Source organism: Chiloscyllium plagiosum, unplaced genomic scaffold, assembly GCF_037043375.1.
Source record: "Chiloscyllium plagiosum isolate Xiang-an unplaced genomic scaffold, Cpla_swu_hap1 HiC_scaffold_14, whole genome shotgun sequence".
Lineage (NCBI taxonomy): Eukaryota > Metazoa > Chordata > Chondrichthyes > Orectolobiformes > Hemiscylliidae > Chiloscyllium > Chiloscyllium plagiosum.
In genome coordinates, this window is record NW_028270152.1 from 93440232 (window position 1) to 93464495 (window position 24264).

The window sequence follows — 24264 nt, forward strand, 5'->3', positions numbered from 1 at the left end:
GCTTAATGTTCCAGGGTATAGATGCTATAGCAAGGATAGAAAGGGGCCAACAGAGAGGTGTTTTTTATTAGGGATAACATTATGGCTGGGCTTCGGAAGGATGTTCCTGGGAGTACATCCAGGCAATGTATTTGGTTGGTACTGAGAAATAAGAAAGGGATGACCATCTTACTGGGATTGTATTATATACTCTCTCCCAATAGTCAGCGGGGAATTGAGACACAATTTTACCAGGAGACCTCAGTTATCTGTAAGAATAATATGGATGCAATGATAAGGGGTTTTAACTTTACCAACACGGCCTCAGAGTGCTGTAGTGTTAAGGGCTTGGATGGAAAGGTATTTGTTCAGTGTGTACGAGAACATTTCAGATTCAGTTTGTAGGATGTACCGACTAGAGAAGGAACAAAACCTGACCTGTTTTCTTTATTCATTCACAGGATGAGGCTGTCACTGGCTCGGCCAGCATTTATTGTTGCGTTTACCCAGAGGGCAGTTAAGAGTCAACCACGTTGCTATAGGTCTAGAGTCCCATGCAGACCAGACCAGGTAAGGATGGCATTTTCCTTCCCTAAAGGTCGTGAGTGAACCACATTGGTTTTTCCAACAATTGACAATGGATTCCTTGTCGTCACTAGATTATTTTTTCCAGATATTTATTGAATTCACGTTCCAAAATCTGCCGTGATGGGATTCAAACCCGGGTCCCCAGAACGTTATCTGGGTCTCTGGATTAACTGTCTAGCGATAATTTCACTCCGTCATCACTGCCACTTAGGAAATGAGGCAGGGTGAGTGACTGAGTTATCAGTGGAGCAGCGCATCAGCACCAAAGCACAGTATTGTGGCTCAGTGGTTAGAGCTGCTTCCTCAGCCCCAGGGACCTGGGTTTGATTCCAGCCTCAGGCGACTGCCTGATTTCAAGTTGGCACATTCTCCCCAGTGTTTGTGAGGGTTTCCTTCGGGTGTTCCAAGTTCCTCCCACAGTCCAAAGATGTGTAGGTTAGTTGGATGAATCACATTAAATTTCCCATAGTGTCCAGATGCAGTATATGAGGTTTTGGGATGTGCAGGCAAATCTCTGCTTGATGTGAAAAGATCCTTTTGTTGTCTTGGACAGAGGTCAGAGGGAGGTGTGGCCACACGTTTTACATCTCCCATGACGGCAAGGGACGGTCAAGGGTGTGGACCGAACATGGGAGGTGCAGAGGGAATGGTCTCTGTGGAACACAGATAGGGTTGGGGAGGGAAATATGTCTCTAGTGGTGGGGTCTGACTTTAGGTAGCAGAAATAATAGATTTTAATGCGCTGTATCTGGAGATTAATGGGGTGGAAGGTGAAGACCGCAGGGTTATATTCTTCATTGTGGCTGGAGGGGTGGGGTAAAGGCGGAGGTGCGGGAAGTGGAGGGTATGTGTTGGAGGGCATTGTTGATCAAGTCAGAGGAAAATTACGGTCCTTGAAGTAGGCCTTTCTGGGATGTCCTGGAGTAGAATCCAAAGAGATTAAACAAATATATCACAGACAAAAGATTAACTGGACCAGAGAATAGGACCCCTTAAAGGTCAACAAGGCTGTCTATGGAACCACAGTGGGTGCGAAAGATATGCAAATATTTCACTTCATTTTTACTGGAGAAGCATATGGAAGCTCGAGAGTTTGGAGAAATAAACAGTGATAACTTGAAAAGTGTCCATGTTACAGAGGAGGTGGTACTAGATGTCTTAAATCGTATCAAGGTGGATAAAGCCCTGGAACCTCATCAGGTGTATCCTGGAACTTTCTGGAAATCTAGGGAAGTGATTGTTGGGCCTCTCCTGAGGTATTTGTTTCGTTGGTAGCGACAGGTGAGGTGCCATTATTTTAAAAAGGTGGTAAGGAGAGGCCCTGGAACAAGAGAACAGTGAGCCTGAAGTCAGTGGCAGGCAAGTTGTTGGAAGGGATTCTGAGGGACAGGATATCCATCTATTTGGAAAGGTAAGGAATGATCAGGGACAGTCAATGTGGCTTTGTACATGCACAATCGTGTTTCACTAACTTGAGTGAGTGTTTTGAAGTGACAAAGAAAATTGATTAATCCAGGTGGTGAATGTTGTTTATATGGACATTCAACAAGGTTCCACAAAACAGACTGGTTAGCAGGGTTAGATAACATGGAATGCAGGGAGAGCAAGCCATTACAAAACTACCTTGAAGGTTGGAGACAGAGGATGATGGACTGGAGGCCTGTGAGCAGCAATGTGCTGCAAGAATGGATATTGAGCCCTTAAATAAATGACTTGGATGTGAATATATGAGGTATGGTCAGTAGGTTTACAGAAGACACCAAAATTGGATGTGTAGTGGACAGTGAAGAAGGTTAGTTCAGAATACAACAGGATCTTGATCAGATGGGCCATTGGAGCAAGGAATGGCAGACGTAGTTCAATTTAGATAAATATGAGCTGTCATATTTTGGAAAGGAAAATCAGAGCAGGACTTATACACTTAATGGCAAAGTCCTGGGGAACATTGCTGAACAAAGAGACCTTGGAGTGCAGGTTCCTAGTTCCTTGAAAGAAGAGTCACAGGTCGGCAGGGGAGTGAATGCAGCATTTGGTACGCTCCCCATTATTGGTCAATGCATTGAATGCAGCTGTTGTGACGTCATATTGTGGCTGGACAGGGCGCTGATTAAGGTCCTTCTGGAATCCTGTTTTCAGTTCCAATCTCCCTGTTCATGGAATAATGTTGAGAAACTTGAAAGGGTTCAGAAAACATTTGCAAGGATTTTGCCAGGTTTGGACGTTTTGAGCTATTGGAAAAGGCTGAATAGGCTGGGACTATTTTCCATGGAGAGTTGGAGACTGAGAAGTGATCTTATAAAATCATGAAGGGCATGGATAAGGTGAGCAGTCAGGGACTTTCGCCCAAGTTCGGTGGGTCCAGAACTGGAGGGTACAGGCTTAAGGTGAGAGGGGAAAGATTTAAAAGGGAGCTAAGGAGCATCTTATTCATGTTGAGGGCATTGCAAGTATGGAATGAACTGCCAGAGGAAGAGGTGGAGGATAGTACAATTGCAGCATTTAAAAGGCATTTGATTGGGTACATGAAGAGGAAGACTTTAGAGGGATAAGAGTGAACCGCTGGTAATGGGACTCCATTAATGCTCTCCGTTATTGGTCAATGCATTGAATACAGAAGCTGGGATGTCATATTGTGGCTGGACAGGACGTTGATTAAGCCACTTCTGGAATTCTGTTTTCAGTTTGAATTTCCCTGTTCTGGGAAGGATGTTGTGAAACTTGAAAAGGTTTGGACAAGATTTACAAAAACGTTGCCAGGATTGGAGGATTTGGCCTACAGGGGGAGGCTGAATAGGGTGGGGCTATTTTCTGTGGAGAGTCAAAGATTGAGAGGTGACTTCATGGAGATTTATAAAATCACGAGGGGCGTGGATAAGGTGAGCAGCCGGGGTCCTATTTCCTCAGGTTAGGTGGGTCCAAAACTAGAGCACCTGGGTTTAAGTTGAGAGTGCAAACATTTAAAAGGGATCTAAGTGGCAACGTTTTCAAGCTCAGTGTGGTGTATATATGGGAGGAGCTACCAGATGAAGTAGTGGAGGCTGATAAAATCACAACATTTAAAAGGCTTCCAATTGGGTACATGACTAGGAAGGGTTTTGATGGATACAGGCCAATAGATGGTAAATGGGAATCCATTAGTTTAGGATTCCTTGTTGGCACGGACGATTGGACCAAAGGTCTCTGTCTTTGATCTTAATAAATTAAGATGCATTCCTCTATTGTGTGGAGAGCTAGCTGAAGCACAGATAATTATCCTTGGAGCTGAGAAGGTGAAGCAGTGATTTCGATCTGGTGCAGATTAGATTCCAAGATCTTGAATTTGCAGAGAGAGAGAGGAATTGTTAACACTGTCACAATTTTTAGTAACTACTTTTAAGTAATTGGCAAATAATACAAGGTGAAAATGTGAACACTATTTTACTCAGTAAGTTCTGAGCATCTGGAACAGTCTGAACGACACAGATTCAGCAGGTATTCTGAAACAGACTTGGAATTTTACTTTTTAAGGAAAGATTTGGGGAGCTATGGGCACATGGGAGGGGACTTGGGACAGATTTGCAGCATCTCCAGAGAGAGAGAGTACAACCCCAATGGGCTGAAAAGCCCCCAGCCCCTGTGCTCTGTGATACTGCCCCATTCACTGTGAATGATGAAGCTCATCCCAGGGCAGAGAGAGGGATGAGCCCTCCACTCTCATCACAATGGGGCCGGGCTGATTGATGGCAGCTCCAGACCAATGGGAGGAGAGTCTGTGTGGTACTGCAGCCAATGGGATTGAATGAGGGGTGTGGCCAGCAAGACAAAACCAGTCCATGAGCTGTGCAGGTGCAGTGTCACTGTTTGGGGTTGGGAGAGACAGCAGAGACTGGGACAGAGGCTGTTGGACCTGAATTACAAACTCCCGGTAAATTAAAACCAAAAGTACTGTGGAAGATGTAAATCAGAAACAATACCCAGAAGGTTCTGGAAAGGCTCAGCAGGTCTGGCAGCATCTGTGAAGAGAAATCAGAGTTAAAGTTTAAGATCCGGTGTCCCTTCCACGGAACAGATGTTACTGAGAAAAAAAAGTCAGTTTATGTGCAGAAGATAGTGTGGGGGGAGCATAAAAGGAGTAAAGGATAGGTGGGGATAGAGTGAGAGGAACAGTTGGATAAAGGATAACGATCTGGTTGGGGGAGGGTGACTAGCTGTTAATGGAGACTGTTAGTGACTAACCATAGGTAGTGTGTAATGGCAGGCTGTGAGAACAAGGACTGGTGTGTGGGGTAGGGGGCTACGACATGAGGTTGTTAACCTATGGTTAGCCACTAACTGTCTCCAGTAAAAGCTGTTGCCCACCTATATCGCTCCACGATTGGAGCTGCTGAGGACACAAACCTTTGGAATATCCTCCCAAACCCCCTCTGTCCGCCTTAAAGATGTATCTAAAAATCATTCTCTTTAATCAACGTTTCCATCATTCGTGAAGCATTTTAGGAGATTTGTCAATGTGAAAGGCTCCATACAATACAGGTAGTTGTTGTTATTGTCTGACATCAGGAGAAACAGGGATGAGCCCTCTCTCTCTCTCTCATACCTGATGAACAGCAGCAAAAGCAGGAAGGACTGAGCATGCTCCAGCCCACAATGGGCCTCAGATTATTGATGTCAGCGCAGGACCAATAAGAGTGGGGGAACGGGGGCTAGAGGTGCTAGTTGGTCCTTCAACCAATCGGAGTGAATGAGGGGCGGGACAATACTCAACCACGTGATAAACTTCACTGACACCACAGTGTTGTTGTGACCAAGGCATTGCAAATTTGTGAAGGTGAAGGGCAGGGGAAAGGAAAGACATATTGACCAGGAAGAGAAGGAAATTTTCACGGTATGGAATGAGAGGTTTTACAGAATTTAGTGCACATTGTAAAACACAAATTTGAAAATCCCAAATTCTGCACCATTTTCCCTCCCTATCATGCATTTTGCACTCCCTGAAATATCAACTGTGTGTTTCTCCCTCCATAGATACCAGTGATCAATGACTGTGGAGAAGGTGATGTTTGACTTCCTTGTACAGCTGCAATTCGTGTGGTGAAGGTGCTCCCACAATGTGTTTGGGTAAGAGCTGTTATAGATTATTCACTCAGTGACAATGAAGAGTTGACAATGTGTGTGCAAATCAACAACAGTTTGTTTTTTTGTATCATGTTTATAATTCCACAGAAATACTATTGAGAACTTCTAACAAAAGGCCACAGATGGGGATATTAGGTCAGGTGATCAAAAGAATTGCCAAATAAGCAGGTTTTCAGGAATACCTTCAAGGAGGAAAGCAGGTCTGACGGCGTTAGGGTGGGAATTCCAGACCGTGTTGCCTTGGCAACAGTAGAAACAGCTAGACAGGTGAAGCAATGAATAAACTCATCGTTGGGGGTCTGAAAGAAAATGAGTTGTCGGGGTCTCATAGGTTGTGTGGTGTAGGGAGACAGGGATGTTCACAGCCAGGAATTACGTCAAGGGTGAGAATTTTAAATTGTTGCTTGTTAATAGGAGCCTTTTGATGAATCAACAAGTTTTGATACAATTGAGCACTTGGGCAGTAGGGTTTTAGATACTCTTGAGATTACATGTAAGTTGAATGTGGGAGGCTGCCCAGGAGTGTGTTTGGGTGATGAAGTCTGGAGATAACACAGGGATGGACGAGTATTTCAGTCAATGAGCTGAGACTAGGGTGGAGTTGGCTGATGTCACTAATGTAGGAGTAGTGCTTTTGGAGTTGGGCTGCTCCTCCTCCTCATCATTCCCCCTCCCCAATTCACAGATATTGTTCCTTGTTCTATCTGTCTGTCTTTTCTGGTTATGTCCTTCTCTCCCATTCTGATACAAACTAATATTTGACTCCACCGTTGTTGGAAAAACCTACTCCATCCCGACTCTCCCTTTCCTTTTTGAATTCCTTGTATTTGGTGTCTCTCAAGGATCTATCCTTGGTCCCTCCTGTTTCTCACCTACATACTGCCAGGAAGTGACATCGCCCAAAAGCACCGTGTTAGGTTTCACATGTACACTGACAATGCCCAGCTCTCCCTCCCCATCATCCCTCTCGACTACTCAGTTATCAAACTGCTCATCACACTCCCACTATGCGATTGGCTGCAATTTCCTGCAACGGAACGTTGCAATGGTTAAACCCATTGCCTTCAGTTGCTATTACAAATTACTTCCCCTTACTGCTGAGCCCCTCCCTCTCCCTGGGATCTGTCTGAGGCAGAACCGCACTCTTCACAATATTGCTCTCATATCTGACCCCAAGGTGAACTTCTGATCAGGCATCTACACAATCACAAACACCAGGAATTCCAATCTCTTAAAATGTTGCTTGTCTCCACCTCAGCCCAGCTCCATTGCTACTGAAACCCCTTACCCGTGTCCGTGTTGCCTTAAACTTGATGAATCCAAAACAGAACCCGTGATTCCGTGACTGACCCAGAATCTGGTTCCAGACTCCCTCATGATGGGAAACATCCTCTCAGTATTTACCCTGTCAAACTCCTTAAGAATCCTACATGTTACAATGAGATCCCCTCTCATTCTTCCCAAATCCAGTGAGTAGAGTCCCAACCTTTTCAGCCTTTTCTTAAAAGATAATCCCTGTAAACCAGGGTTCATCCCAGTCAATTTACTGTGAAATGCCTCTGATGAAATGATGTATTTCCTTAAATAAAGTGACCAAAACTTCCGTCATTACTCCAGATGTGGTCTGACTCGCACTTTATAAAGTTACTCGCGGGTATATACTCCAAACAACTCTCTTTAAACTTGCACAGATGTTGTTGGGAATGCTCAGCAGGTCCTGCAACATCTGTGAAAAAAAATCAGTTAAAGTTTCGGGTCTGGTCACCCTTCCTCAGATACGTTAACTCTAATTTCTTTTCACAGATGCTGGTAGACCTGCTGAGCTTTTCCAGAAACTTCTGTTTCTCTTACTGGTTTACAGCATCTTCAGTTGTTTCAGTTTTCATATCCTTTAAACTTGCCGTCTCTCCTCTAGAATTTGTCATTTCCACCTTGGAAAAAAGATTCACATTTGCTTGGTCTCCCCTACCCTGGGAAAAAAGAAACCATGACTAGTCACCCTATCATTGCTCCACATAATTTTATAAAGTTCGATAAAGCCACCTAAAGTATCCAGTGCTGCAGGGAAATAGCCTCAGCCTATTCAGCCTCTCCCTATGGTTCAAATGTTCCAATACTGGCAATACCCTGGAAATGCTTTTCTGAACTCTTGCAAGTTTCCCGACATCTTTCCTATAGCAGGGAGACTGGAATTGAAAGCAGTATGGGGATTCCAAAAATGGCCGAGCCAATAAACTATACAACTGAAACATGATCTCCCAACTTCTATACTCAATGCACTGCCCAATAACAGCTAGCATACCAAACACCACCTTCACCGACCTGTCTACCTACAACCACGCTTTCAAGGAACTATCAACCCACAATGCATGGTCTGTTTGTCTGTCAACACTTCCCAGGATCTTGTCATTAAGAGGTTGAGTCCTATTCTGGTAACATCTTTCTGAAATCAGGGAGACCACAATTGAATGCAGTATTCTAAAACTGGCCTCACCAATGCCCTACTCAGCCACAACATGACCTCCTAATCCCTATACTCAGTGATAGAATCCCTACAGTGTGGAAGCAGGCCTTTCGGCCCATGAGACCATACCAACCATCGGAACAGTATTCCACCCTAACTCTGTAACCTGCCATTACCCAAAGCTAATCCAGCTAACCTGTATGTCTTTGGAATTGTGGGAGGAAATTAAGAGCACCCAGAGGAAGCGCACGCAGACACACAGACAGTGGAATTGAACCAGTGTCCATTTTTTGATCACATTCCATTCAATGTTAGTGTCCCAAATGCCATGTTCAGCACCTGATCTCCCTGAAACTCTACTTTCCAAGAGTTATACAGTTGCTCTGAGCCCTTCAGAGGGAATTAAGGTGTGGAGGAGAAAACAGGAACAGGGTTGAGTTTTAGATAAAATAACTCTCCATCATCCCCCTCTGTTCCCCCCCGTCCTCCCCGCACTGTCTGCTCCCCACCCCCCGTCTCCCCCACCCTGTCCCCGCCCCCCCCCGCCCAGTCGGCCTGTCCCCACCCCCCCCGCCCAGTCGGCCTGTCCCCGCCCCCCCCCGGTCTGTTCCCCCTTTCTGTCAGCCACACCCCCCCGTTCCCCCTGTCTGTTCACCCCCCTCTCTAATCCCACTTCCTGTCCCCACCCGTCTCTGTGCCACCCCTCTCTGTCCCCCCCTCTCTTTCCCCACCCCTCTCGATCCACACACCCCCTGTCTGCCTACCCTCCCTCCCAGTCCCCTAGTTCTGTACTCCCCCACTCCAGGGCAAATATCTTCTCTATTTACCGTATCCATGCCCAGCCTAATTTTAAAAATCTCTTTCAGGTCACCTTTCAGCCTCTGACGCTCCAGGGAAAACAGCCTATCCAACCCTGGCAACATGCTATAATTCTTTTCTTATCTCTTTAAAATTTAAGAACATCCATCTGATAGGAAGGAGAACAGAATTATATGGAATATTGAGTCAGCAACTTTTGCAATGTCCTGTACAGCCGCAATATGACCTCCCAACCCCAATACTCAATACTCTGACCAATAAAGACCCTGTATCCCTTGCCCACCAGGAAATAGTGTAAGTATCCTTACCTCTGGACTAGGAGGATCAGCCTCAGAATTGAGTAACAGCATCTTTGAAGAGGCTGATTAGTAAACCTGCCCAAGCCACCAGGCCATGCTGTTTCCCAGCTGTCCCTGCCTGAGCCTCTAAACAGAACCTTCCTGTAGTTTCTCTCCTGTCGGACTCTCCCATTGCTCACTTTGTCCAGGATCCCCTCCTGCTGCTGCTCTGATCCTGTCCCTCACTGACCTGTCCATCCCCCAGTGTCCTCCGCATTCATTCATTGTTTACAATCCCATTACCCCAGTCCTCCAGCCCCGCCCCTTCCCATCTATAGAGACTGCTCAGGTACCCGGTTTCGATTCCAGCCAAACCCAGAGTTTGTGCATTCTCCCCGTGTCTGAGCGGGTTTTCTCCGGGTGCTCCAGTTTCCTCCCCCAACCAAAGATGTGCAGGGCAGGTGAATTGGCCATTCTAAATTGCCCATAGTATTACTTACATTAGTCAGGGGTAAATATAGGGTCGGGGAATGGGTCTGTGTAAGTTACTGTTTGGAGGGTCATTATGGACTTGTTTGTCCGAAGAGCCAGTTTCCATACTGGAGGGATTTTGATATATTGGGCAGCAGCTGCTGTCAATCACCCAGGCTCCTGTTTGATAGGGAGCACGTGCTGCAGGAGAGGAGACCAGTGTATGGGCGCAGTGCTAGACAATTGTGGGAGTATGCACAGTGCCTGGGAGGGAGGCTGTGGTTGTGAGGGATTAATCTGTCATTGGTATCTTCCTCCCTTTGGGAGCAGGTCCCAGGGGAATGGCCCGTTTCCTGGCCCCCTGACATGTGATCAGACTATCAGTGGTGCAGCATTTTGCAGAAAGTTATCAGAATTCTTTTGTGAAGATTCAGGGTTTTTATGGAAAGCGACAAGGACGGGCCTGCAATTAGAGTTCTAATTTGGTTCATTTTAGTAAGACGGATTTTGGCCAGAGTGTGCAGGAAGCAGTGTATGCAGGATGGTTGTCATCAGAGGATTCACCAACAACTCTCCCCCCCCCAACCCTGGTGGACTCCGAGTCAGACTCATTGATTTGGTTCTTAGTCCGCAGACAAGAGCTAGGAAACTGAATTCAAAGAGAGGAGAGAGAGTGAGAGAACTGGGCATGGAGGAGAAGGAGTGAGGAGATTGGTTTGGATTTCAGTTCACAGAAGAAAGAAATTGTTTGACTGAGAGTTAAAACTTCGGGGAACAAGAAACTACAATTTAATACTATAATTGTCTTATAAAGATCCATCCTGTATTAACGTGGTGAATTGTTTTCTCAGTTGTAGGGTACTGAAAGGGTGGATTTGTGGATGAGAAATTCAAGTTGAACTTCATGTTCCGATCTGATAGTTACTTGATCCGTGCCGATCTGAATATCATTGGCTTTTTCATGTGGAAGGAAAGGTGTGTATTCTGTCCATGGGCGAACAGCCAAGTCCATATTAGTGTGGAGAAAGAGTTCATTTGTTTTTGAAAGGTCTGAAAAATCATGGCACGTTTCCCAGGAACAATTAAGCCACAGCTTTGCTTTGTAGAAGGACAAGTCTGAAATTAACCATGCAACCAGAAAGAAACAAGGCTACCTGCACCATGGGAAACACTATGAAAACCGGATTGTTATAAAGGAGTTCATTCTCGATCATGGATTGTAATCCATTGGCGTTGTCACGTCGGTTCCAGCACCATGGGGAAATACTGGAAATATGAAGAATGCAGTGTAGGTTTCAGTTATTAAACTGTAAAAAGTGCAGAACAATTTACAAGGATGTTGCCAGGGCTCAGGGGTCTGAGTTATAGGGAGAGGTTGGACAAGCGAGGACATTTTTGTTTAGAGCAGAGGAAACTGAGGGGGTACTTTTCTAGAAGTGTATAAGAGCATGAGGGGCATGGATAAGGTGAATGCACTCAGTCTTTTTCCCAGGGAATCAAGGACTGGACGGCATCAGTTGAAGGTTAGAGGGGAACGAATAAAAGGGAAGCTGAGGGGCAACTGTTTTACACAGAGGGTGGTTTGTATATGGAATGAGCTGCCAGTGGAAGTGGTTGAGGTGGGTACACTCACAACAGGTAAAAGACATTTGGACAAATACATGGATAGGAAAGGAACAGAAGCAAATGGGCCAAGTGCAGGGAAATGGGGTTAGTGTGGATGGATATTCTGGTCGGCATGGGCCAGTTTGGGCCAAAGGGCCTCTCTCTGCTGTCGGATTCTATAACTCTTAAGTGCATCTGCTATTTCTCCCTCTAACTGTTGGTATCCTGGGATGTATTCCATTCGGGCAATGAGACTTGTCTACCTTTAGCTCCATTAGCTTGCCCAGCTCTAACTCTTTCACGATAATGGTTATTTCTAGGTCCTCACCTTCCTTAGTCTCCTTATCAATTACTGGCATGTTCTTCGTAACCTCCACTGTGAAGACTGACTGCTGTGTACTCATATTCCTGAACCTTGCTGGGTAGGAATAACAGGGCACAGAACTCTGAGAGGTCTTCTTTGAGTCTTTACTGATGAGACATGGCAGTTACCTGGATAGTGTACATGCAGAACAACTCCAGGCAGCATCAGGTAACTCCCCGCCTGTCCGATGTAAAACTTCCATTCTTATACCTTTATGGTTTGGGACTTTGAATAGAGGCTGTCTCTCAGTATTATCTCCATGGCAACGGCAGTTAGAAAGTCTAGTTCTGTTGAGCACTTTGTGGTTAAAACACACACCCCTCCCCCCAGACCCCTGTGGCTTCCTCAAGTATCTGACAGACGCTTCAGTTTCAGTGGGGTATCGATCAGGATTCTGATGTGGAGGAGCCGGTGTTGGGGTGCGGTGAACAAATTTATAAATCACACAACACCAGGTTATAGTCAAACAGGTTTATTTGGAAGAACAAGCTTTTGGGGTGTGCTGTGATTTGTAACTTGATCAGGATTATCTCTATGGTAACAGTTAAGTGCTTCAACAATTACAGAGGCCATATGTTCCCCACACAATAGGTTTCCCTCTAGCAGTGTAAACTGCTATTCTGGCCTGGGATAGCTACTCATCGCTTTTCTCCCCCAATCCCATCTAGCTTTCTGTTGATCTTTAAAGATTTTCTATTCTCCTAGTTTCTCCTTGGTCTTTGCCAATTTGTATGCTTTCTATTTCAATTTGATAGACTCCCTTATTTCCTTAGCCACCCATGGCAGATTACTCCTTTTCCTACAGTCCTCCCTTTTCACTGATATATACTTTTGCTGAGCACTTCGAAAAATTGCTTTGGTATTCCCCCACTGTCTGTCAACTTTCCCAAGGTAAAGTCTTTGCTTCCAGTTTACATTAGCCAACTCCTGACTCATCCTATTGTAGTCTCCTTTGTTTAAGCACAGGATCTTGGGATTGGATCTAGTCTTCCAGCTTTCCAGTTGTGTTCTAAGTTCAACCAGATTTATCAGAAGTCTTTTATCAGATTACAAGGTGAGGCGATGTTTCCTGGGCGTTTTGCGTTTCATTGTCAAAGACCTTGGCTTTGTAGTAAAGTATAGGATAGATATTCACAACAGAGTATTCTGGACGGTGTGAATGTACTGCACAGTCTAAAATCACTGTCTCCCCTCAGTTTAAAATTGCAAAATCATTATCTCCTATGTGCTTCCTCACAACCTAAGTTTGGAACGCTAATCCACCTGACTATCCTGCATTTTTCAAAATCTCCTTTGGTGAAGGTGGTGAGTTTTGGATTCAGCTTTCCAGTTATTACCATAAGAAGATAAGCACTGAGCACAGGAGAAGCAATGCAGCCCTTCGAACCAGCTCCACCATTTAATACCATGATGATTGAGCTCACCTCGGTCTCAGCTGGATTTTCCCACCTGTTCTCTCTCACCCTTCATCTCATTGCAAAATAAACATCTGCATCTCTTCATTAAATCTGCTCATTGTCCTTGCAACCACCGCATTTTGAATAGGGAATTCCACAGATTCACAACACATTGAGACAAGTTCATTCTTCTTCATGAGAATATAATAGAGTCCCTATAGTGCAGAAACAGGGTATTCATCCAACGAGTCCACACCAACCTATGATGAGCATCCCATTCAGACCCACCCTATCCCTGTAACCCTGCATTTCCCATGGCTAATGGCCTAACCGGCACATACATGGACACTGTGGGCAATTTAGCATAGGCAATCCACCTAACCTACACATCTTTGGACTGTGGGAGGAAGCTTGAGCATCCTAGGAAACCCACACAGACATGCTGAAAACGTGTAAACTCCACGCAGTCGCCTCTGGCTGAAATAAAACCAGAGTCCCTGACGCTGTGAGGCAGCAGTGCAAGCCACTGAGCTACATCTGCTAAAAATCTGCTACCCCTTATTAACCTCCCAACCCCGCAATTGGCTGAATCTATGTTCCTTACGTCAGAAATCAGGTTGTGGAAGCCGATGTCTCAGTAAAATCCAGTAACAGCCCGTGTCTGAATGGGGATCCTATACACAACACCCTCTAGCCTTCACTTTTCATTCACTATTCAGAAACATGTTTCCAGTGGCTTCATGGGGGCTACAACTCCCACAATCCCTGAGGCAGGGACCACGCGTGTGCGGGGAAGCCCGGCACTGCACAGGTACAGAATATGGGCGGATTTTGGAGCATGTGCTTTGGGGTAATTAGCGGAAAGCATTTGACATTGTGATTGGCTGGAGGAGGAACGTATCAGCTTGTAGTATTGACGGGTTGGGGGGGGGGGTCAAAGTGTCACCACACCCACATGGGTCCAAGTTCCATCCCCAACTTGCATAATGCTGGGAATCGACCAATGGGAAACAAGGAAGGATCTCACTCATTCTCCCAGACTGAAGGTTCCTCTTCTGTCCAGGATCTGCTACCTCCCTTTCTGTTTCCTTTTGATTTATTCTCCTGTAACATTATTGACTTGCAGCAACTGAAGGGAAATGGAGTAAACCCAGAAAGGGTGCAGAGTCTAACCAGGACAGGAAGGGGTGGCATGGATCTGTTTACCAGTAACTCCATGAGAATGGGTCAGGTACATTAGGGACAGCAGAGGCAGAGTGGTGGGAGAGAGTAAGTGGGCTGGAGCGTTACATAAGAAAGGGAAAAAGATATTCCAGAGAAGCTAGAATTGTCTGCTCTGAATTTCTAATCTGTACATATCCGTTTATACAGGGTGCTCGATGGTGAAGATTTGCAGACTGAAATCTCAAACTCATGCATATCGTGATTAAGTTAACCAGCATTTGAAGAACCAAAGATAGAGAATAACTTGGCCAAAATCCTGCAACACCCTCCCTCACAGTATTGTCGGTCTATCTGCGCCAAATGGACTGTGAATGGTTCAAGACAGCAGCTCACTATCATCTTCTCAAGGGTAACTAGAGATGGGGAATAAATGCTGGCTGAGCCAGTGATGCCCATATCCTGGAAACGGTTTCTATCTCTAGTTGCTGAAACCCCGTTGATGTCACTGCAGGATGATGAGGGACGCTGAGTGCGTCCTCCAGGAGGCAGCACCATCACATTACCCGTGCCTACACCCACACAGTAACACAGCAACACCACTGGAACAAAAGGCAGTGAAGCCAAAGGAAGACTTAGGTATAGTTCTTCGAGATAAAGTCTTAAAAGGGGATTGGAACACAGCAGGGACAGGAGACTGAGGTGGATGGTCAGCTATTTCCCATTGAATGGTGGAGCAGGATTGAAAGGCCGAATGGCCTCCTGCTGCTATCTCCCAGGTATGTATATAGCCATGAAGGCCGGCTAGGAAGAAGTAGGCAGGGACTCTCCAGGAGATTGCACCTCCACATCAGTTTTCAGTGAGGGATGGTTTGATGGATTTTATTTAACATTTGTCTTTAACACATGGTTTGTGAATTTAGTTTTAAATTATTGTAGCTATTTATTCCACAATAAATAAAACTAAAAGAAAAGAAATGAAACTATCTGAATATAACTGTTTTTAAAATTTTAAACGCCCTGTAAAACAAATCCTGTTTACTCCCGGACACCATCACTTTCCAGTTACTCAAGCTCCAGGGAAATATTCCCTCCCTGTCTGAACCTTTGGTTTGATTTAACTGATTTTCAGTTCTCATTCTGTGAGCTGTGAAGAGTTCTTTATTCCCCATTTCTCCTACCCAGAAATGTTATCATACACAGCTGAGCAACCTTCCCACCATCAAATTCATCATTACGCCATTTTGGTTCACATTATAATTACCAGCAGTAAACCACCCATGTAACCAATTGAATATTTATAAACAACGCCCCTTACAGGCAAAGCAAACCATTACAAATGAAAAAGTGGGAAGGGACTAAATCAAATTGGAGTTGTGCGGAGGGGCCAACGGTGGAGATAAAGCACCATATCCCCTATGGTGCCCACCTCTATCTTAAGGCATCGGGAGAATTGATGCACACTACATGCTCCTTCTCCAAGGACACACTGTTGTGTCGCCTTTATCCTCAATCATAGAATAGAATCCCGACCGTGTGGAAGGAGAGCATTGGCCCATCAAACCCCACCAACTATCCAAAGAGCATCCCATCTGGAGAACTCCATCCCTGTAACACTGCATTTCCCATGGCTGATCCACCGAGTCTGCACAATCCTGGACACTGTGGACAATTTAGCATGACTGATCCACCTAACCTGCAAATCTTTGGACTGTGGGAGGAAACCAGAGCTCCTGGAGTGGACCCACATTATTCTGGGGAGAATGTGCAAACTCCACACAGGCTGTTGACCAAGGCTGGACTCCAACCTTGTACCTGGTGCTGTGAAGCAGCAGTGCTATAGAGCAATTTAAATCAAAAAAGATGACCCCTGCTCATTGCTGTTTGTGGAGACTTATTGCCCAGAGAGACATCCTGAGATTCAGAAAGAGACAATATGAATTCAGTCAACTTCTGCCGAGTTAATGTGATTAACAACAACATCAATACTCCAACAGTGCCATCAGACCTCGTACCTACTCTATCATTTGCGATTTTTAACCCATGGAAAGTTTGTTACCAGCTTCGATGACAGCCATAATGCTCGGACCACTTTGACAGAGCCAGTGCAAGTCAGTTCTAATAGTTACCAATAGATTGAATCTAAACAGGATGCCCCAGAACAGGAAGTGCTCTGACACTCAATGCCCGTAAGTCAAGGTTATTTTCCTAAAACCACACACGTCTGCAAATACCATTGAAGATATTTTATACAGTAACCTTTCATTCTCAATTCAGTTCCAGTCCGTGAAGCAGCCAGTAACCTGCACCAGTGAATTGAATTCTAACAGCAGCATTGCCCTGGCAGGAAAGATTGAGGAGCTTGAAGCTGTCTTCTCTGGAGTATCTAAACATGAAACACTTCAAATGAACAAAAATCTTCAAGAGCTCGATAGGATAGGTACAGGAAGGATGTGCTCTGAGGCTGGTGGGCCTGGAATAAAATCAGCACTAACTCGATGTTGCGCCAACCTGTGGAATCAACCTGAAGCCCATCTAACCCACACAGCTCCATTACCATCCATATGTCGATCCAATGATTATGTAAATGCCTTTAAAGTTGGCGAGTCTACAAATGTTGCAGGTAGTGCGTTTCATGCCCCTACTACTGTGCCACCGTGGTTAGCACTGCTGCCTCACAGCGCCAGAGACCCGGGTTCAATTCCCGCCTCGAGCAACTGTCTCTGTGGAGTTTGCACATTCTCCCCGTTCTGCGTGGGTTTCCTCCGGGTGCTCCGGTTTCCTCCCACAGTCCAAAGATGTGCAGGTTAGATGAACTAGCCATGCTAAATTGCCCGTAGTGTTAGGTGAAAGGGTAAATGTAGGGGAATGGGCCAGGGTGGGGTGCTCTTTGGAGGGTTGGTATGGACTTGTTGGGCCGAAGGGCCTGTTTCCACACTGTAAGTAATCTAGTCTAATCTAACTACGGTATCTTTACCCAGCATTCCCTTTAGCTGCATAAATGTTTAAGATTTATTTGCTGCTCTAATTCCACTCTCTTGATCACTCCCATTTTTAACTGCTGTAATGTTGATGACTGTTCAAAAGTATAAAATTTAATTTAATCCATCCCAAAGCCTCTCTGTACCTGTGTCTCACTTGTGTTCACCGAGACACTCATTCAATCTGACCTCTTTATAAACCCTGCTCTGATATTTCCTTAGATGGCTTAGAATGAAATATTCACAGAATTGTTACTGCGCAAAAGGAGGCTGATTGTCTGATCAGCTCTCCAAAGGATCACCTCACCGAATGCTATTCTTCTGCCTTTACCCCATAAAGCTTCCCATTCATCCCCTTCCAATAACACCGGCAAGTTCACAACTAACCACAGCGATTGGATTGGATTTGTTTGTACATGGGATCACGGCATCACTTGCTGGGGCAGCATTTGTCATCCATTCTAACTGCCCAGGAGATGGTTCAGAGTCAACCACATTATTCAGGGTCTGGATTCACATGTCGGCTGGACCTGGTCAGAATTAACACAGTTTCCCAGACCCAATGACATGAAGAGTTGTTTTCTGGCCTATTATCCTATTTCAGAAATAATAATGAATAATTTTTGCAGTTGAATTAAAAGTGAAAGACCAAAATGGGTTTTATTCTGATTGAGCACATCCTCCTTGTTTTCTCAGTTGTTATTGACAGTCTCATTCCCATCGTACCAGAACCTGTTCCAGAGAGTGTTACAGAAAAGGCAGAATGGTCAGCTGCAGCTGGTCACCTGACTGGTCACTGGACCCAAAGATTCACTCTCTACAGATGCTGCCAGACCTCCTGAAAATTTCCAGCAATGTATGGTTTTGTTTATGATTTCCCAGCATTTACAGTTGGTTAGTTTTTCAATATTCATCTTGTGTGTTGCAGAGGAGTTTATTGATGAGTTTGGAGAGTTTTAAAAATTGCAAGTTAGGCCACAAATTAGCCATAATCTATTGAATGGCAGAGCAGGGTTGAAGGGCTGAATGGTCTCCTCCTGTTCCAATGAAAGTTATCAATCGGCAGCTTGTGGCAACATTTCCCCTCACAGTTCACTTCACCTCCATGTCTAACACACTGTTACTGACTGAACAAACCTCCTGTGTTTGAACTAAACCTGTTCATGTTCAGTGGCTCCCTCTCCAGCCACCCGCGTTTAACACTCATCATGGAATGCTGTCTCGTATCACTGCGGGAATGCCCACAAGGACTAATCCTGGAGTCTGTATCCCCGGGATCCACAAACCCCGTTTATTTCCTCCTTCCTCTTTCATTCTGGCTATTGAACTGTCAGTTTCAATCCATTCTCCTGTCATGCTCTTCAACATGCCCATGTGGGTGGACTGTAGGCAGCTGGGATTTAATGAAGAGAAGTGGGGATTAGGCAGAAACACTAAGAGAGGTGAGAGCAAAGAAAGCTCTCATGATAACAGCAGAGTTTCTCCGTGACCCAGTGAGTGGTGAGGCACCTGAGATTGTAGAGGGAGGCAGATTCAATCAGGGATTTGGGAAAACACTGAGACAATGACCTATCCATCTGATTGTTGACTCAGACAGATAGGCAGAAAGAAAGATGCACATTTCGATAGCACCTTTGATAACCTGGGGCAATGAAACATGCTTCAAACCCAATGATTTCAACCTCAAATCTCTGAAAACACATTCACAAAGCTTCCTACTTGTACCAGGTTGTCTCTCAGCCTCCTCTTCTTAAGAAAAGAGTTTTAAGCTGTTAAGCCTTTCCTGGTGATTATGTCTTTTCTGTCAGATTTGTGATGGAACCTTTATTATCCTCTTCCTTGTGAGTGATGCTAGTAGTAGAAACAGTTTCTGACTGTGAGGGGTTTCGGTTGGAGTATTTATATTTACAAATTCATTCCCACCCTCACAAACAGTGTGAAATTGATGTAAAACTGAAGGAAAGGATTGAGTGAGCACCCAGAGAAACACAAAACGCAGCATGTGTACCTGAGCTGAATGAACCTGGCATGAGGAAAATGCGACAACAATCACAATTAGTTAGAATCACAGCATCCCTTAGGCACACAAACAGGCTATTCGGTCCATCGAGTCTGCAATGACCTGCTATCCCACCCTACCCCCATAACCCCACATTTACCATGGCTAACCCAACCCACCTAACCTACAAACTGCAGGCCAAGTTAGCACCGCCAATGCATCAAACCTGCACATCTGTGGGAGGATCTCAAATTATGTCTAAGTGCTCAGGATTGTGGATGAAGGCTCAAAATACTTGACTCTGACGCAAATCCTCTTTTTTTTCAAAATAAAATCTAGGGGAAGCTGCAGACAGAAAGATTTCTGATTATCTCATGAGGAAGAGAATTCAAAACTCGTGCCACTGACCCAGGGGGCGCAGTGAAGTCACAGAGGTCTGGGAATCAGAAATGTAACAGGTTGTGAGCAAGGTGGGGGTGAGACAAGGACAAAAAAACAGTCTGTCACACAGGGGAAGGCAGGAGAGATTAAACAGCAGAAATGGTAATCCCTCAAGGCCACAGGGAATGGAGTTAGGGCTGGGAAAGAAACCAGGTAACAAGGTGTACAGCTGTAAAAGAAATACGTTATAAAAACAGATTATAACAACACAGAGGGCAGAGTTCACAGGCTGAAAGTGTTGCACTCGGTGAGTACAGAACGCTGTAAAGCCTGGGTAGTTCTATCACAGCCAACACATGCAGGATGGGCCATGTGGCCTCAATCTGTGCTGTAACTTTCTGATAAATTTATTCTGACATTTGGAATTCAGGTCGGATGATGTTCATAAATTCGCAAATTGGACTTGACTTTAATAATCTGAAGAAATGTCAAATAAATCACAATGATCCCATTCTGCAGGCTTTAGTCCGCAGCCCTGCGTGGTCCAGCATTTCAGTTACATCCATGTCCTTTTATTCTAATGTGATGCTGGTTACTGCCTCTGCCACCCCAACAATGAGTTCCTGCTCCCCACCATCTCCGAGTGAAATGAATTCTTCCCTCCCCTTCTTTCTGGGAACTAGTTTCAATCTAAATCCTCCAGTTTCTGACCTCTCTGTTAATGAATAGCTCCTTCCTATCCACTTGATCTGGATTCCTCAGCATTTTATCACTTCAATTAAATCTCAGCTCATCCTCCTCAGAAATCATCCCCAGCCTATCCAACTTTTCCTCAGAGCAGAAATTTCCAATCAGAGAAACATTCTGATCAGTCTCCTGTGTACCCTCTCTGGTGTGATCACATCAACCCTGGAATGTGGGGATCAGAAATGTGTGCAGTACTTTAGCGGTGGTCAAACGAGTGTTCCTGACATTTCCCGTGTCACCTCCGTGTTCTTGTGGTTGTCGCTCAGACAAGAAGTGTCCTGGTTTTCCCACATGGAACTGGATGTGTATTACATGAGGCTGGGATTCCCTACCATGTGTTTATTTGTTAACTAATCCTAAATTAACTTCAGATTAAAACAAGATTATCAGCTACCCACCAATCAACTTCTTCCATTATACTCAAGTCACTTTACTTTTTAAAAATCTCTTTAAAATTATTACTATCTAAACACAACAGGCTTTAATTTGCTGATCAAGTATTCAGATGTCTCCACTGTTACAATCACTTGAAGATTATCTTTACCTTCAGCTACATTTGGTGAATTGAACAGATTGTAAATATATGAATATCAAAAGAACTTGAGTTTTATGATAATTAATCCAGTCTGACATTCTTGTTGGTTAATATCTTGAAGAGAACTGTCCTCAGAACTCCAGCTGTGCTCTGACTTCATTGACAACAGTCCATGGCTGGACTGCAGAGCTTCGATCTGTTCTGTTGTTTCCCGGATTGCTTCACTCTGTCTATCACTTGCTGCTTATGCTGTTTGGAACACAAGTAGTCCTCTTTGGGAACTTCATCAGGTTGACACTTCATTTTTAGATATTCATGCTGCTTTTACTGTAAGTTTTGTTGGAGTCTAATTTTACTGCTGTTGGTGGAAGGAAAGAGCTAAACTCTTACACTGTCGACCCCATACACAAGAAGCTACATGCAGTATCATGAACACTGAAAGGCCTAGACATGAAATACGAGCAACTCTGTACAATGATGCAGGATCACAACTGCAGCAAGGGGAGTTTAAGATCCAACCCGACATAGGAGTATGGAAAGAAGCAGCTGATCAGATTGTCTCATTCAGAGTCACAAAGAAACTCTGTGAGATTATTGTACTGTTGGGGGTGAGGACGGAGGAGGTTGGGGAGATGGAGAGTCCTTCAAAAGAAACTAATCTGCCTGAGAGTTATGGGATTGACTTGATTGCCATGCATTTAACAGAAAGCTAATTGAAACTGTTTTTATCCCCAATAGATAACAAGGCATCAGAAACAAACCCCAGAATACATGGTTCCGAGATGGATGTCAATAGCCCATCAACATCCAACTCCTGCAATGAATAAAGGAAAATAAAAGTCTCTACCCAGTGTGAATTTGCATGTTCAACGATGTTGTGAACATTTCCAAAGCTAAGTTCTCTATATGCAAAACTTAATGAACTGCCAAAACCATTGTTCATTACTTGGTGTGAACAAGAGGAAAAAAATCCTTCAACTTGTGGTTATGAGTAAATTGACTGGTGTCTCAGCAGGATGGATGCCTGAGTGAATCCCTTCCCACCCACCCACCACCATCACCACACACACACACACACACACAGAGCAGGTGAACAGCTTCTCCCCAGTCTGACTGGTTTGGCCAGTTTCCAGGTGGGATGGGTAAAGAAATCCCTTCTGGCATTCCCCACATTTCCAGAGTCGGTCCCTAGTGTGGCTGCACTGGTGTTTTGCCGTTTCAGATAACTGCTGGCAGACTGTTATACACACCGTTACACCCCCCCCCCCCCCCTCCGCCACCCCCGAACCCAGTATAAAACAGTAAACATTATCTCCTGCGGTGGAGGGACAGACTGTATTAGTCTGTGTAGGAGCATTGAGCAGATTTACCTCAATGACAATTTAATCGGTGACCAGAGCAAGTTAAGCAAGTCCAAATAAAATGCATTAAAGCTCAGATAGAGGCCCATCAAATCCAGGCTGGCTCTCTGTAGCAGAATCCCATATTCTCACTCCCTATACTTCCCCCAAACTATGCATGTTTACTTCCCTCAGATCTGATATAATTGTTTTTATCAATTATTCATCTTCTCCTCTGCCTGCACCACCATAATAGGCAGTATGTTCTGCATATTTCCAGCCAATACAGACAGCAGAAACAATGGCTCATCTCCCACTGTCTCAAAGTGGGGGTGGCGTTTTTGCCGGTTTGATGGTGAGTTTGGGGAGGCGCAGTGGTAGTTTGGTGCACTGATCTTTACACCGCTGAGGTTAAACGCCAGCTCACAGACACCTCCTCCTACTGCCCCCTTGACCATGACCCCACCACCTCGCACCACCAAACCATCATCTCCCAGACCATCCATAACCTCCTCACCTCAGGAGATCTCCCATCCACCGCCTCCAAAATCATAGTCCCACAACCCCGCACCGCCCGTTTCTACCTCCTGCCCAAAATCCACAAACCTGACTGCCCCGGCCGACCCATTGTCTCAGCCTGCTCCTGACCCACTGAACTCATCTCTGCAAACCTCGACATGGTCCTGTCCCCCTTAGTCCAAGAACTCCCCACCTACATTTGGGACACCACCCAAGCCCTCCACCTCCTCCATGATTTTCGCTTCTCCGCCCCCCAACGCCTTATCTTCACCATGGACATCCAGTTGCTATACACCTCCATCCCCCATCACGAAGGCCTTCAAGTCCTCCACTTCTTCCTTTCCCGCCGACCCAACCAGTACCCTTCCGCTGATACCCTCCTTCGACTGACTGAACTGGTCCTCACACTTAACAACTTCTCCTTCCAATCCTCCCACTTCCTCCAAACCAAAGGAGTAGCCATGGGCACCCACATGGGCCCCAGCTATACCTGCCTCTTCGTCAGATATGTGGAACAGTCCATCTTCCGCAGCTACACTGGCACCACCCCCCACCTTTTCCTCTGCCACATCGATGATTGCATTGGTGCTACATTTCCCTCTACACTCCTATCAGCATTCAGGAGAGACCACTCCCTCCGCGACTCCCTCGTCAGATCCACACCCCCCCACCAACCCAACTTCCACTCCCGGCACCTTCCCCTGCAACCACAAGAAGTGCAAAACTTGCGCCCACAGCTCCCCCCTAACCTCCCTCCAAGGCCCCAATGGATCCTTCTATATCTGTCGCAAATTCACCTGCGCCTCCACACACATCATTTACTGTATCCGCTGTACTCGATGTGGTCTCCTCTACATTGGGGAGATAGGCCGCCTACTTGCGTAACGTTTCAGGGAACACCTCTGGGACACCCACACCAACCAACCCAACCGCCCTGTCGGAACACTTTAATCCCCCTTCCACTCCGCCAAGGACATGCAGGTCCTTGCCCTCCTCCATCATCACACCCTGGCCACACGACGCCTGGAGGAAGAGCACCTCGTCTTCCGCCTAGGCATCCTCCAACCACGACGGATGAATGTAGATTTCTCCAGCTTCCTCATTTCCCCTCCCCCCACCTTATCTCAGTCCCAACCCTCGGATTCAGCTCCGCCTTCTTGACCTGCAATCTTCTTCCCGACCTCTCTGCCCCCACCCCCTCTCCGGCCTATCACCGTCACCCTCACCTCCTTCCACCTATCGTATTCCCAGCACCCCTCCCCCAAATTCCCTCCCCCCTACCTTTTATCTCAGCCCACTTGGCGCACTAGTATCATTCCTGCAGAAGGGCTTATGCCCAAAACATCGATTCTCCAGCTCCTCGGATGCTGCCTGGCCTGCTGTGTTTTTCCAGCACCAAATTTTTCAACTCCCGCTGTCTCAAAGCTGCAAATGTGTTGCTGGAAAAGCGCAGCAGGTCAGTCAGCATCCAGGCAACAGGAGAATCGACGTTTCGGGCATAAGACCTTCTTCAGGAATCAG

At 45.6% G+C, this 24264-nt stretch overlaps 1 long non-coding RNA gene across 5 annotated transcripts; it reads left to right on the forward strand.

Annotated features, from left to right (window-relative positions):
- Nucleotides 1-331: 331 nt before the first annotated feature.
- Nucleotides 332-21845, forward strand: LOC148148045 (uncharacterized). 5 transcript variants are annotated; one of them, XR_015759298.1, is made up of 6 exons: nt 332-549; nt 5572-5664; nt 10566-10689; nt 14452-15020; nt 17919-18078; nt 21623-21845. It is a non-coding gene; the product is annotated as an uncharacterized LOC148148045 (long non-coding RNA). The 5 variants fall into 5 exon arrangements; XR_015759299.1 differs by lacking the exon at nt 332-549 and adding an exon at nt 5365-5431; XR_015759302.1 differs by lacking the exon at nt 17919-18078.
- Nucleotides 21846-24264: the final 2419 nt, after the last annotated feature.